Below are 17107 nucleotides of genomic sequence, written 5' to 3'. Positions count from 1 at the left end.
TTCCATTCGACCGTAAGTGGACTGCGAAGTGGACTTCACAGGGTATTCCGCCATCTTAAGTGAGATTCCAAACCGAAGGGAGCGAACATGTTCAGTTCGAAGGGCACTGCGAACGGCATAGGGAATAAGGGAACATCGGTACTTCACTTCACAGGAAGTGGACGAGGAAAACTACCCAACTGTCATTGCGCACCGCGTCACCAGTTAGAAGTAATGATGGAGCAGAGCCGTTGAAGTTTTTTTAAAGGCTCTGAAATGGAGCGGTTGCAATAAATGTTGTTGTTATTATTATTATTATTTGCTACTGACTATGCCAATGGTCGGGTTTATCAGTGGAGATCACAACTGAGGCGCTATGCATCATCACAATCGACTTTGCGGGGACCACGAAGACCCTCACAATATGATGATTACAGGCATTCGTCTGCTCAGTCGTCTTCATCATTTGATCGGGACTCAGATTCCAGCAATGTGTCCCAGTCACAACGTTTTTTAGAAAGCGGACGGCAATTCAACATCACTCGTCAAAGAAAAAATGCAGGAGGAGCAAAAAGAGCCCCCACAAGATCTCAGTATGTGACACGGAGAACGATGCAGAGGTGATTAATGTGATTAATTTATCCAGCAAAGTGATCTCTAATGATTGTTTAACTGTTCTCAACAAAGGACTTTCGTTTTCACCTACGACACATTGTAACGAATTTAACGCATATATTGACTTACAGAAGTTTTTTCGTACCTTGAGACTCAAAGAATTTTTTAGTGTAAGACAGTCCAATGTACATCAGGTTCACTCTCTGGACTCTGGAGTCTCTGTGTCCGATATATCCTCTGGTGATGGTGATTGTGGCATATCTAACGAGGACTGTCAATCTACTGAAGAACATCGGACTGTTTTTAGAGGTAAATCCACATTTGTTCCTTTTAAGGGTAGGAATGCCTCTCTGGACACTTATTGTAGGTTGGTTGAAAGTGATGTAACCTCTATATTAAAATCTAAAAGACAATACAAACTTGCACACAATTTATCAGAAGCACAACTGTCTGAATTGGCAGCACTGAAACAAGATTCATCTATAGTTATTCAAAGTGCTGATAAAGGTGGTGCAGTGGTGATTTTAAATCGAAGTGACTATGTATCTGAAATTCAAAGACAATTGTCCAATTCGACCTTTTACAAAAAATTAAGTTCAAATCCTGTGGTTAATTTTAAGACATCTGTACATAACACTTTAAAATTGTTTGTAGATTCAGGATTGTTGACGAAAGCTGAATATGATTATATGTGTGTTGAACATCCGATTACACCGGTGTTATATACACTGCCCAAAATTCATAAACCTTATAGTGATATTCCTTCTGGGAGACCTATAGTGGCAGCTATTGGGTCTCTTACAGAAAAAATTTCAGCTTTCGTTGATTTTCATTTACAGTCTTTGGTGATGTCTTTACCTTCTTACATCAGAGACACGATGGATTTTATTGAACTTGTTAACAAGGTAAAATTACCGAATTGTCCTGTTTTTCTAGTCACTATGGATGTTGAATCGTTGTATACCAATGTTCCGTTTCAGGGTGGGCTAGAGGCAATTGAATTTTTTCTGAATCAACGTCTTTGTCAGGTTCCTAGTACTGCATGTTTGAGTGATTTGGCAAAATTGGTGCTTTCACACAACTATTTTTTGTTTGGGTCTGAGTATTATTTGCAGATTTCGGGGGTCAGTATGGGATCTAAGATGGCCCCAAGTTTTGCATCTTTATTTTGTGGGATGTTTGAACATCAATTTGTGTTTAATCCGGTTAACGATTTCTTAAAACACATTATTGTATGGAAAAGATATATTGACGATGTTTTTCTATTATGGAGTGGCACTGAAGCTGAGTTATTAGAATTTCACAACTTGGTAAATAATAAATGTACTGCGTTAAAATTTACCATTGATTTCCATCAAGAGAAAATGAATTTCTTGGATGTGCTTGTTCTTCGTACCACGTCGGGTATTGAGACTACTTTGTATCGAAAACCTACTGATCGCAATACTATCTTGCATGGACAATCTTATCATCCCGTGTCCTTAAAGCGTTCTTTGCCAATTTCTCAATTTAGTCGTATTCGCCGGATTTGTAGTAGTGATGATGATTTTCAACAACAGTCACACATTTTATCAGAGAGATTCAGACATCGAGCATATAAAGAAGAGTGGATTCAGTCTGCAGCAAGTCGTTTTAAAGATGTGTCACAAAAAGAGAGTTTAGTTAAAAAACATAAAAAAACGGAACGCCGTGTCAACTGTTACATGCAATATTCGCCTGTTACCAGGGATGTCAATAACGTTTTATTAAAACATTGGCATATTGTAGAGAGTGATCCTAGTCTCAAGAAATGTTTTGAAAAACCACCTCGTCTAGTGCATAAAAAAACGCCTAACCTTCGAAATATTGTAGTCAGAGCAGATTTGAAATCGGCTTCTCATTTCTTGGATAAAATACCTCAGGGTAATTTTAGATGTGGCAATTGTCAACAGTGTAATTTTACGTATAAGACATCAACTTTCACACATCCTCATACGGCAAAAATTTTTTAAAATTCGTGGTACCATTTCGTGTAAGACGGCTAACGTTATTTATATGCTTCGTTGCCCTTGTGGCTTATGCTACATTGGTAAGACTAGTAGACCTTTGAAAAATCGTATTTCTGAACATCGATGTGCAATTAGACATCACGATCCTAAAAGTCCAGTTGCTCAGCATTTTGCAGTTTTTAGACATTCAGTTTCCACTCTTCAATATATAGGCATCGAGGTAGTTAAGTATCCACGTCGTGGAGGTGATATTAACAAATTGCTTTTACAACGTGAGGCTTTTTGGATTTTCACATTAGATACGTTGTCTCCTAGAGGACTTAATGAAGATTTTGATATTCGCCCATTTCTCTGAAGTGTTATGGTAATACAGATGGTTTTTTTATGTATTGAATATATCAAAAGGTTTTGGTGTGATTAATGTCATTATTCGGATGTATACTTGCAGGTATAAAATTAAGAAAAGTGTTTATTGAAGTGTACATTAATTGTTGTATTTTGCATAGCTTTATATATCTTTGCATGTAAATTTATTGTAGTCGATTTATTTGTTAGTCACATGGAGTTTTGACGTAATTATGATCACCTGGAGATATAAAGGGATGCACATGAGTAGTCAATTTGTCTGATGAAGAGCCTGCGTGCTCGAAACGTAACACACGCTATGCGAAAGTTGTTTTAATAATAAATATTTTTGATACTTTTGGAGCTTAGGTGTTGCCGACTTTATATTTTATTTTTTACTTGTTGCTTTTTGGTCGAGCACCCTTTTGAGATTGATGTGCGTGCTTTTGTTTCATTTTTCTTCGTTGTTATTATTATACAAATTAGAATGGTTATGGCGATTCATGTTACATTTGCATATTGTATTTTATGAATGAAAGTAAAACTGGCGAGGTGAAGATCTGTCTTGTTTTATTTAATGTTACCACAGGATAGTTAAATATAGGCTGTGTGTGGGGGGAAAAAGTGCGTGAGATGAGACCACAAAAATCTGTTAATCTGTTAACGGTCTAAACATATACATTTGGACTATATTTTTTAGAAACATACGTTTATATGTATTTTATATGTATTTAAATTTGAAATTAAAACAAATTACAATATTTATTTATGTTAAATCATAATCTGCGTGACCCTGCCGTTGATTTGCTTTGATGACGTTCCAGGGCATTCCAAATGAGCGATTATTGTCAGCGAAGTCCACTTCAACGGATATACCGTGCTAAGGGAGTAGGGAGCAGTGAACACTGCGTAGGGACCCTGTCGATCGGAACGCACCTAGACTCTTAAAGACAAACTAATCATTAAACACAGGTGACGGGAATAATCAAAGACAGGTGCAGGGAATGACAATAACGAGGGTAAAACCAAATGACACAGCTCTACAGGGGGAGACAAAATGGAAGAAACCAAGTGGAAAACAGACATGAACGTAACAATTGTGTGGCTTTTGGTTGTAATTTTCAGCCACAAGAGAAGTGATGTACTGTAAGTCTTCAATGCTTTCCTAGCGATAAGAAAAGGAGCAAAAAATGGTAAGATGATGGGGACAAATAAAAATTCATAAAGACCCATATCTTTGTTTTCACTTTAGCCCTGATGCCTTTGAGGCCTTTAGTAGACCACAGCTACTGAAAGAACTCGCAAACAGCAGAGACAAGAAGAACAAGATAACAAACACTAGATCCCATATTCCAAATTATGAATTTTTTAAATAACTCTTTCATGGGGTTTCCATATTTCAGTAAGAGACATCATTTACGTTATATTAAGTCATATAAGTCTTAAATAAGTTCACTTCCAGAACAAAAATTTACAGATAATTTACTCACCCCCTTGTGTAAAACCCGAAAGCTATGGTAACTCAAACCATTTGAGGAAACCGATTGACTTAAACCATTTAAGTTTTAAAACTAATAAATATGAGTACTATAAACTCATCTGCATTGAGTTAAGTTAATTTAACTCAATGTAAATGAGTTTATAGTTCCAAAAATCATTGAGCGCTTTCTTTGTGGCTGGAGAGCCTGTGCTGTTGGACAGTGAGGAGGACGTCTTTGACTACATCCAGTGGAAATACAGGGAACCAAAGGACTGCAGCGAGTGAAACAAAGAAAAAGACTAAATTCAACCTCAAACTGTTTGTTTAGCTCATATTAGTGTATTTTAGTAGAAGAAAAGGGAGAGATGTGAGTGTGTTTAAAGTTTAGTTGATGGTGCTTTTTAATAAAAATAAAAGTAGTGGATAATATTTGGTTTTAAATCCAAGAGTGAAGTAAGAGAGAGAACAGGTTAAAAATAAAGGTTCCAAAAGGTTTTTTTGCTGTGATGCCATAGAAGAACCATTTTTGGTTCCTAAAAGAACCTTTCAGTCAACAGTTCTTCAAAGAACCATTTTGAAGAACATTTTTAAAAAATCCAAAAGAACCCTTTTTAACTAAAGAACCTTTTTTGCATTTGAAAGTTTCCATGGATGTTCAATGTTCTTTGTGGAACCACTGATGCCAATAAAGAACCTTTATTTTTAAGAGTGTATTACATCATGAGATTATCATTCTCTCAAAAGTACTGCAGTAAACATGTCTTTATTTTAACCTACTCAACACTGGTTTACTAGAAACTGAAAAAATACGAATGATGATTGTCTGTGGTTGTTATTTAAAATCCATTATGGTGTTATTGGGGTATTTTTATTTAGATAATAGTCTTTGTACTTTGTGTAGATTTTTGGATTCTATATTAAAAGTCCCACAAATCAGTTGAGGTCTGTTTCATTTTCTGGATTTTTTTTTCCACAAATGAATGTACATCGAATTGTTTTTATATAAAGATATATTGACTTTCTTTTTGCTGCAAAGACATTGAACAGAATAGTTTGTCACATCACAAATAACTCATTCTCAGTGTAGTTTTTACTGCAATCACAGATCTGGCTCATGCCTGACGTAGGTGTGTGGTCCAAGTTGTTTTTTTCTTTTGGTTAATCTTATCTTTTAGTTAATCTTACCTTGCTTGTATTAGTTTCAGTTCAAGGGAAGTATTGCGCCATTACCCACACACTGTATCTGAGAGCTTTCGTTTTTAGTTACAGATATTTTTGCTGTCATGTGTCTACTTACAGGACAGTATTGTGTCAAACATACTGGGACTTTGTTATGAAGTTAGCTCTTAATTTTTAAAAGCAAAACGATACTTGCTTTTCCATTTTACCAGTAAAACTGAGGTCAATCCAGTGTTTGTGAGCGTCGAAGGTTTTTATTTACAACGTGATTTTGCAGTGTTGAGTCATGTAGCCAATCACAGATATGTTTTTTTAGAAAAAATAATTTTTTTTACACTTTAATATCACTAATCAAGCATGTAATTAGGCATATACTTAAAGTGTACTAGGCATACTTGAAGTTGTTCCAATTTAGCACATAAAAGTACAGTAAATAAAGTTATGCTTTACTATAATATTACTAAATTATACTTAGCACAAAATTAGTTGTTCCAAAATAGCACACTTCAAGTTAACTAATCATTAACACACTTGGAAGTATACTGATAATTAGTTTTGCTGCAAGTATACTTGCCATATTTTTTTCTTTTCACTAGAGTATTGTTCAAGGCTATTGTTATTATCACAAAAAAGTATAATTATAGGGCCCTATGAAATTCGTTTTGTTTTTTCTGTTTTAATTTTTTATACCCTGTTTTAATAATTACATAATTTTTTTTATCAAAAAGCCTGTCTAATTAAGTTTGCATTACTTTTCTAGATTTAATTTTAATGGTTTCATTAAAATGTAATAATCAAAAGCATCTCAAATTAATTGGTTTTATAAAAAATAAAACATTAAGTAAAATTGTTGATTCTTTTGTGGGAAATTAGTCATTTAGAATAATCAATTAGTCGATAAAAATAGCCGTTAGTGGCAGCCCTAGTGCACTGGATCTCATCTGTGAGTGTTCGTGTGGTCCTTGTGTTTGTGAGGGTGTCCAATCCAGAAATGCTACACAATAAATTCTACAAAACCCAGGTTTTAGTAAATGTGCTGCATGCCATTTGTTTTGTTTCTTGGGAACCATGAAATACTGCAGAAATCACTGTCAACTGTCAAGTGAAAGGTGAGTGGGAAGTTGGATTGTGATGTAGGTAAAAACAGAGCCAGTTACACATTTTACATTAGTTTTGGTTTAACACAGCCACAGCTGGAGCCTCACAGAGACTGTGTCTGTCAAATCACCATTTAAACAAGCTAAGACAAAGTCAGAATTTTTCTTCTTAGTATAGGAGTATGATTTGTATAAACCAATTTGGTGTTCGCAAACAGTCATGACGTGGGTTTTTTTTTATTTGTGGGCGGAGCCTTTCTGATGCCAGAAAATGACGGTTTTCAAACAGCAGTCTATAGAAGCCATGGAATAAAATAATTCAAAATGATGTCTTTATTCGCGCAATTCCAAGATTATATCTTACAATTCTGATGAGAAAAAATCAACTCGTCATTCTTTTTTTCTCCTTGGCTCAGAACGATGAGTTTATATCCCACACTTTTGGCTTTTTTCCTCAGAATTGACAAACTCACTATTGGTATAAAATCAACACGTGATGTGAGATAACTGTATCTCACTGTAGTAACTGTAGGGCTAATACAACATGTCCCATATGAACTGCATATTTGAATAGTATGTAGACAAATTGTTCAAATCAAATTTATGCTTTAAAAGTAGAGTAATCATAGCAGGTTTCATCCATTAGTCTGTCAGTTTAATTGTCTGCGTTTAGCTTCAAATGGCGTCTAATGATGACAGTATTCCATACAAATGCTTTGCATTCTGATTCTGACAGCCAAAGGCACAATACATTTCTTCTCTTATGGCTTTTAGCTTCCCTCATTTATCACCAGTGTTTTCTGCTACCACAATGTGTGCGCAACTGCAAGTGATGTAAGAGATGTCTACTCCAAACTGGTCTTTATAAGTTTGGTTGCATCTGATAATAGCATTATGGCCCAACAATTCCTGATCATAAATTGCAGCAAGCCAGATCTCCGTAAAATAGAATAGTTGAATAGTGGACCATCGCAAAAGTGTGTTAATTTCCAGATCCTGTCCTGTTTAATTTCATATTTTTTCATAAAAACAAATTCTTTGTTTGTGGCTACAGAGCAACCATGTCAAACAAATCATATCAGGTCCTGCATGCAAATGGCATGATGAGATGCAGCGGGATGCTCTACACAGTGTGTCCTTACGGCTGATTATATGTTCAACAACGAAAACGACATTGCTACCTACATTGCGAAGGTTAATATTATGAGCTCCTTTATTTACTGAGTAAATGGAAGTGTCTCAATAAGTTCATTTTATTCAGTATTGTGAAAATTGTGAGTTGGAATCGTGGAACTTTACTGTGTATTTCTTTACAGGAATTTGACAGAAAGCATCAGCCCAGCTGGTCCTGCATTGTGGGGAGCTTTGGAAACCACCTTGCAACCAGTTGTGAGGTCTGCTTCTATGATGGCAACAAGTGTATTAAGCTCTTCAAGGCATAACTGAGCGACAGCAATGGTTCAAACATTTTATAATAAAGTGCTACAATGAAACTCAGGGTCAGCGGAATAGATCTGCTATGGTTGTTTAAATAAACCTTTTATAAAAGTATCTTATTGTGAGGGATTATTTGCTTTCTAAATTGAAATCCTATAGGGATTTACTGATTGTCCTTGTATATTAAATGGCACCTTATGCCTGTGATAGTGTTAGTTTCGTACATTTACAAATAGAAAGAATACGAAAACATTTTTGCAGTTTTATTCACATTCACACTTAATTTCTATCTTAGTTTTCTTTTTCCCATCCATATATTTAATAAAACAAATAATTTCTACTTTTGGTTAAGATAAGCATCTTAACCTACTTTTTTCTTCTTTTATTGCAAATAAAAATATCACAATGGTTATGAAGTAAAAAGGGGCAAACAGACATCATGACATTAAAGAGATGATTTGATGAAAATGAAAATTTGATGTTTATTTGCTTAACCCCAGGGCATCCAAGATGTAGGTGACTTTGTTTCTTCAGTAGAACACAAACGAAGATTTTTAACTCAAACAATTGCAGTCTGTCAGCCAAATAATGGCAGTGGATGGGCACCAAACATTTAAAAGTAAACAAAAACATGCACAGACAAATCCAAATTACACCCTGCGGCTCGTGGCGATACATTGATGTCCTAAGACACGAAACGATTGTTTTTTGTGAGAAACTAAACAGTATTTATATATTTTTTTTTACCTTTGATACACAGCAATGTCCATCTGTCCTGAGCATGAGCTCAGGCGGCGCAGGTTTACATGCCACTTTTCCCTGCATTTTCCTCCTTATGAACAGCAAATTTTCATAATATGAAAATGAAATGTTTCTGTTTGACCAATTCCCATAAACAAGTCAAAACATTTTAAGTTTCTGCTAGTGATTTCTTTAGAGAAAAATTACTTCCTGTCCACCAGCTGCATTTCGCATGTCATCACAATCACATGACTGCAAACAACCTATTAAGGTTTGAGGATCCCTGGCCTATTTAAAACAACAGGTTCTGAAAAAGTCTTGTTTGGTTTGAGCCATTCCAGTTCAATTGAGTAGCTAAAGAATGGCCAGTCAATGTTACAATTACAGGGCTGCCTACACAAAACCTGCATGGGCCCAAAGGATACAAAAGTTGCTCTTACAAATTAAAAATGAAGTGCTTGCTAATTCCAGAAAGGTGGCCAGGTGGCCTTGATTTTTTTTGGACTTTGCAGATAGTGTAAACACATTTAAAGGGGTCATCGGATGCCCATTTTTCCACAAGTTCATATGACTCTTTAGGGTCTTAATGAAAAGTCTATCATATACTTTGGTTAAAAATTCTCAATAGTAAAATAAAACACCCTTTTACCTTGTCAAAATCATCTCTCCAAAACATCAACTCATATTATTGTATGGCCCTTTAAATGCAAATGAGCTCTGCTCGCCCCGCCCCTCTCTGCCGTGAGAGATGAGACCATAGACTGTAAAAAATATGGACGTAGTATCCGTGACGTCACCCGTAGGATTCTGAAGCGCTATTTTGAAGCCTGTTGTGGGCGGGATTCGGCCGTCGCCATCTTGGAATCGCGTCACCGCGCGTCACTCCCGGATAATCAAAAATGGGCAAAAAGGCGGGACGTGGGTGGAGCTGGTTGCTGAAACCACGCCCGCCAAGCGCAACAGTGGCGACAGCAGCGGCAATCCCCCTGTCACTCAAGTGGCCACGCCCTTAATTATGCTGAACTTTAAGGCTTAATATAACTTAAACGGATGAGTTATAAAAAAATTCACCCCCCTCACAGTTGACATGAAGGGCAAAACTAGCTATATAGACCAAAACCATTTTTTGAACCAGGCTGTAAACATACTTTTTTCTGCTGTAAAGTTGGGCATTTTAACATGGGGAGTCAATGGGACTGACTCTCTTTTGCAGCCAGTCTCTAGCGGCCAATCGATGAATTGCATTTTAAGACACTTCCGTGTTGGTTTCAATAGAGAGAGCGGGAGGTTGCCCCTTGGATGAGACATACTGTTTACTTTAGCCACATTTAGCAGCAAAATTTGCCAACAAGCATACAAATGCCCATATACTCACTTCTGCTGTGGGTGAAGCTGCATCAGGAATGATTTGCACGAACATAGATGCAGGGATGGGCAGTATTTTAAATAAATGTATTTAAAATACGTATTTGAAATACAAAATACTATTTTGTATTTTGTATTGAAAAGCCTTTGGGAAAAATTTTATGTAATTTGTATTTAAATACATTTAAGATGAGTATTTTGTATTTTCAAAGTACATAAAATACTTTGTGCCAATCAACCTCTTTATCAGGGTGCTGATTTAGTTCAGACACACCCCTCCCCCAACCTTAAAGGGATAGTTCACCCAAAAATGAAAAATGAAAATCTGCTTAACCCCAGGGCATCCAAGATGTAGGTGACTTTGTTTCCTCAGCAGAACACAAACAAAGGCTAAAACTGGTGCAGTCTGTCAGTCATATAATGGCAGTGGATGGGCACCAGACCTTTAAAAGTAAAAAAAAAAAAACATACACAGACAAATCCAAATTACACCCTGTGGCTCGTGACGATACATTGATGCCTAAGACATGAAACGATTGTTTTTTGCGAAAAACTGAACAGTATTTATATCATTTTTTACCTTTGATACACAGCCACGTCCATCTGTCCTGAGCACGAGTTTAGCATCTGGCTCGTTACTTGTGTACGCGCTCTGACGTAGAATACACAAACACCGGAAGGGGAAATCAGTGAAAAGTCCAAGCAAACGTAATCTTTTAGTTTTAAATCGGTTTGAACAATCAGGATAAGTGCAAGTTATTACCATTTTGAATAGCTGCTATACCCACAATCTCTGTGCACTGTGTAAACAATGAGTGTTGTATTCATGCGACAGATCGCTTACGGAGTTTGTGTATTCCACGCCAGAGCGCTACACATGTAACGAGCCGGATGATGAGCTCGTGCTCAGGACAGATGGACATTGCTGTGTATCAAAGGTAAAAAATGATCTAAATACTGTTTCTCGCAAAAAACGATCGTTTCGTGTCTTAGGACATCAATGTATCGTCACAAGTCACAGGGTGTAATTTGAATTTGTCTGTGCATGTTGTTTTTCTTTTTTTTTTTACTTTTAAAGGTCTGGTTCTCATCCACTGCCATTATATGACTGACAGACTGCACCAGTTTTAGCTAAAAATCTTTGTTTGTGTTCTACTGAAGAAACAAAGTCACCTACATCTTAGATGCCCTGGGGGTAAGCAGCTAAACATCAAATTTAAATTTTTGGGTCAACTATCCCTTTAACACTCATGTACGTGAGCTGCCTTCAGCAGAGTCAGCAGTGGATCATTGACTTTTCTCAGTTTTCTGCATTAAGGTAAGGGTGTCACCATCACCTATTCCTTGTTGATTAAAGTTAAAATGGTGCATCATTCAGATTTGCCTTCAGCAAACATGAAAGAATAAAAAAGCACCAACACGTGCAGGAGAAAAATAGCATTTGCTGCCTGTTAGCCAATCAGTTTTGATAGTTTTTTTTTTTTTATCTATCCACTTTGTGTTATTGAGTTCTTGTTACTGAGTTGAACTCATGATGGTGATAAAATGTAATAAAATATGTTTGGGGGAAAAAAAAATATTTATTTATTTCTACAGGGCAGAGGAAGGAAAGATAATTTCTAATCAGTAGTACACATCTAAATGTTTTTGTTTTGCATTCAGAATATGTCCAGATATATTTCAGCCTAAAAGGGATGCCTGCACTTGATGGCCAATTTCACATGTATTTTGTGTATTTTGAAAACACAAAATACTGTATTTGTATTTAAATACATTTTTACACAGTATTTTGTATTTGTATTTAAATACATTTTTCCACTCAGTATTTAGTATTTTTATTTTAAATACATTTCTATGTATTTATGCTCATCTCTGACCATGGCGAGAACATCCATTGAGATAACGCATGCAGACATGAGTGATGCAGCGGGAAGTTCTTCAGTGTGCTCTTCTGGCTGTGAATATGTATGAAGAAAGCTGGGACATTGCTTCCTACATCAAGAAGGTTGATATTAGAGTAATGTCTTGATGAGCTGTAGTTGTGACAGTGCTCCTGGTTTTTTGGTGCAGATTGAGTGTTTTTGTTGATGTGAGTTCAGTGAACCTAATATTGTGTCTTTTCTTACAGGAATTTGACAGAAGGCATCAGCCCAACTGGCATTGTATTGTGGGGAGCTGCACTTACTGCGGGAATTACAATGAAAACAATCATATCTCCTTTGAAATTGGCAATAGAAAAATATTGCTTTTCAAGACAAACTGAGCAACAGTTCAAACACATTCAGTTAAGGTGATGGAGTGCAGTGTAACAAATGCAGGGTCTGCTATTTAGATGTGGTGCCAATTTCATATTGCATAGATTTGAACTATGGTTGTTAAAATAAACATTTTTATGACTAATTTGCCGTGGGCTTATTTATATTTTTTTCTGAATTGCTAAAACACGTTTTTAAAACCATTACTCATTTTTTCAAAACAACAGATTAATTAATTGACGACATCAGTCAAATTACATGCATTATTTTATCACTTCTACACAAACAACACCAAAACTTTATGTATACAAGCCAAATTGCACATGCTTACATACAGTTTTCAAAACTGTTAAACTTAAGTTCAAAACCTAGCATAGTACAACAAAGAATAAGAAAGAAATCTGTAACATTTCTACAGCAACATCACAATATTCCACTCCCATCAAACAAATCTATATAAAAAAATAATAATTTTGTGATTATTTAAATAATGTTAAGCCTTTCACTTATGTTATTGAAATCAATGGGTTGCAAACAGCATTTCATGTTGACTTTAAACATGTTGTTTTCTGGCATGAATAAAAGAATGGCAAGAAATGTGGGACAAGGAAATAAAGGGCAGACAACCTACACAATATCCAAGTTGGTAAAGAGAGAGTATGCCTCAAAAGTCGGAGGGAAGATATTATTATTAAAAGACTCTGAATAGGACATTCTGGTTTACTCATTGTTCACAACAGGGAAACATCAGACTGGATTGTGATGAAGCAGAGACTACGGAGCATAAAGAAGAAGAAAATGGCACTGGGTGTACCAGAGAGGCAGAATTTGATTTGAGAGAACTGATTTGTTTTACTTGTTACAGATTAAAGAAAAGCACTGGATCTCATCTTTGAGTTGTCATATGGTCCTTGTGTGTGTGAGGGTGTCCAATCCAGACATGCTACATGATGAATACTATAAAACCCAGGTCTTAGTAAATGTGCTACTATTTGTTTTGTTTTGTTTTGTTTGTGTATGCTTGGGAACCATGAAATATTGCAGAAATGATCATCTCTTTAATGTTAAGCATATTGCAGGGTATTTCAAAAGGAATGCTGTCAAGTGAGCAGTAAGAGGGTGGTTGGATTGTGATGTAGGTAAGAACAGGTAGAGCCAGTTACACATTTTACATTAGTTCTGTCAGGACCACTATCGTCAAAATGATACAATTTTGATTTGGCGGGGTAGTTCTGTTCTGGCACAACTCCCTGCCCATTACAAGATCTAGAGCGATATGGGACCAGGGTCTCGAAGGGATCGGCAGCGGTTGAAGGAGTCCATCAGGGGGTCTGTTAGAAGTCTTACCAGTGGCGCAAACTGAGCAAGCCAAAACAAAACTGCGATCGTCGCGAGCCATGAGTGGCCACCAAAATCGTTGCTTGACCAAATGAGAGGTGCGACTGACTCCTGGATGACAAGCCACATTGGAACAATGCCCCCACTGAATAACTTTCGGACCATAATTCCTCTGGCACAAATAAACGATTCAGTGGGCAACCGACCGGAGGCGTTACCCCTTGTAAGGCTGTTTTAACCTTTGATTCGACCTCCCATATGAGTGTGGAGACAATTAGTGTCTCCGGAAAAATGCACTCGGGAGTACACGGGCGATCGGAACGGTCAAAAATACGTGATAAAGAATTGGGTTTGATGTTTGTGAAACCCGGGCGGTACGAGAGAGTAAAATCAAAACGTCCGAAAAAAAGTGCCCACCGAGCCTGCCTAGAGTTCAATCTTTTAGCAGTTCTGATATATTCCAAATTCTTATGATCAGTCCGTACGATAAAAGGTACCCCCAACCCTTCTAACCAGTGACGCCATTTTTCCAATGCTAACTTGACTGCCAACAACTCTCTCTCTCTAATACCAATATCATAGTTACTTTCGGCAGGGGACAAACGATGGGAATGAAACGCGCAGGGATGCATTCTGTCGTCTGTCGAGGAACGTTGGGATAGCACTGCACCTACCCCCACCTCTGAGGCATCGACCTCCACCACAAACTGACGTGATGGATCAGGGGTGACTAGGATGGGGGCTGAAACGAAGCGGCCCTCAGTTTAGCAAACACAGCCTCAAATGCGTCTGACCACCTGAACGTCGTTCTGGGGGAGGTCAAAGCGGTCAGAGGAGAGGCTGGTAGGCTGAAATTGCGAATAAAACGCTGGTAGAAATTGGCGAACCCCAGAAACCTCTGTAGGGCCTTAGGGGAATCTGGACTTGGCCAATCCACCACAGCCTTAACCTTTTCAGGATCCATTCGCATCCCCTCAGCCGACACAATGTACCCTAAGAAAGGAACAGACTGTGCATGAAAATCGCATTTCTCCACCTTGACAAAAAGCCCATTCTCTAGCAACCTCTGAAGCACTCGCCGAACATGCTGCACATGTTCCTGAAGAGACGAAGAAAAGATCAATATGTCGTCCAGGTAAACATATATGAATCGATCGACCATATCTCGCAGCACGTCGTTGACGAGTGCCTGGAAGACCCCTGGGGAGTTGGACAAACCGAAGGGCATGACCAAATATTCAAAGTGCCCCCTGGGGGTGTTAAAGGCAGTTTTGCATTCATCTCCCCTCCTGATACGGACCAAATGATAAGCATTTCTTAAATCCAATTTTGTGAAGACCGACTCTCCCTGCAACCTCTCGAAGGCTGAAGATATTAACGACAAAGGATAAGTATTCTTTACCGTAATATTATTCAGCCCCCAGTAGTCAATACAAGGTCGTAGAGAACCGTCCTTTTTCCCCACAAAAAAGAACCCCGCCCCCGCCGGAGAAGAGGAGGGTCGAATGAACCCCGCTGCTAGAGAATCAGAAATGTATTTCTCCATAGCCACTCTCTCTGGAACTGAGAGTGAATATAATTTGCCCTTAGGCGGAGACGTACCTGGCATACCGTGAGTGCAATGGGTTTAGTGGTGAATAATATGGTGGGTAAGGTTTGGCTGTTGAGAGCGTGGACAGCGATGGGGTGAGTAAGAGCGATGAGGGGAACTAGAGTCCGAAGTGCAAATGAGTGATACATAAAATTACCTTCAGCCCCAGAGTCCAGAAGTGCAGAACAGTCCTGTGAGTGTTCTGACCATCTTAATCTTACCAGAAGAAGCGTGGAGGTAGATGTAGATGAGGTCTTCTCAGTGGAGATCCCACCCGACAGTAGCCTCAAACTTACTGCCGGGCTGGCCCTTTTACCGGGCAGTTGTAGGTAAAGTGGCCAGATGCTCCACAGTATAGGCATAGACCCTGGGATCTCCGCCTCTCCTTCTCCTCCCGGGAAAGCCGAGCTCGCCTCACCTGCATGGGCTCATGATCGAAGACGGGGCTGACCACGTCTCCGCCGCTGGCTCGTGGTGTAGATCCCTCCCCAGGGGGAAGCCGAAGGGATAACTTTCGCCATTCGGCTCGGGAGAGTCGAGCATCTACCCGCAGCGCCAGGTCGATGAGTCCGTTGTGGGTGGCGGATAGGTCCAGGGCGTAGATCTCATCTTGGATGCGATCAGCCAGCCGATGCAGGAACATATCCCACTGCGCCTCCTCGTTCCACTGGCACTCCACCGCCAGGGTCCGGAACTCAATAGAGTAGTCAGAGACGGATCTCTCCCCCTGTCGGAGATCCGCCAGGACCCGCACGGCCTCTCTGCCCGCGACCGCGTGGTCAAAGACAGCCAGGAACGAGGCACAGCAAGGGTCTTGGTTCTCCCACACCGCTGTTCCCCACAGTGCTGCTCTCCCAGCCAACAGGGTGAGCACGAACCCCACCTTGCTTTGCTCCTCCAGGAACCTGCTGGGTTGCAGAGAAAAATACATCGAGCATTTCATTAAAAAAGCTCGGCAGAAGTTCGGCTCACCAATGTAGAGCTCCGGTGTTGGAAGACGGGGCTCTGACTGGGAGACAAAACTGGCTGGTACGAGTGGGACTGGCGGTGTGGTCGGCGCAGCGGGAGCTTGAAGCTGATGGACCTTTTGGGTGAGCTCGGTCACCTGCGCCACAAGAGCACGAATAGTCTGACCTGACTCATTCATGCTCTTTTCCTGAACATCCATCCGAGAGATGTTAGTCCGGATGATCTCCTCCCACGTGGAGGGAGGAGAACCTGCTGCTTCCATAGTTGGTCAGATGGTTCTGTCACGGAGAGATGAGAGGGAAACAATAGCAGGTAAAACCGGTTTATTGAATAGATGAGATGGGTAGACAAAACAATGAAACAGGATGAAATGAACAGAATAATGAACAGGACGACACCAAATGACATCGAAACAACCATCTGACAAACAGGAGAGATTTCAGTGAGAATATATAAGGTGTGTGAATAGGCAGCAGCTGGTGAGGGTAATGAGGACTAAATCAAATCAGACAGATAGATGGGGGGAGACAATGGGAGAAACCAAATCAGAACAATGACAAAGACCAGAAACACAAGGAGACATGTAACACACAGATGTACACAAGTATACGTGACATGAAGAACACATTGGATTTCATGAAACGTGACAAGAACCTTATAAAGCACCTTTATTTTTAAGTGTAACTTCCATCAGCAATGTCTTCTTTCATGGAAATTGTGTTTTGTCC

Source organism: Garra rufa, chromosome 15, assembly GCF_049309525.1.
Source record: "Garra rufa chromosome 15, GarRuf1.0, whole genome shotgun sequence".
NCBI lineage: Eukaryota > Metazoa > Chordata > Actinopteri > Cypriniformes > Cyprinidae > Garra > Garra rufa.
This window is presented reverse-complemented; position numbering follows the sequence as displayed.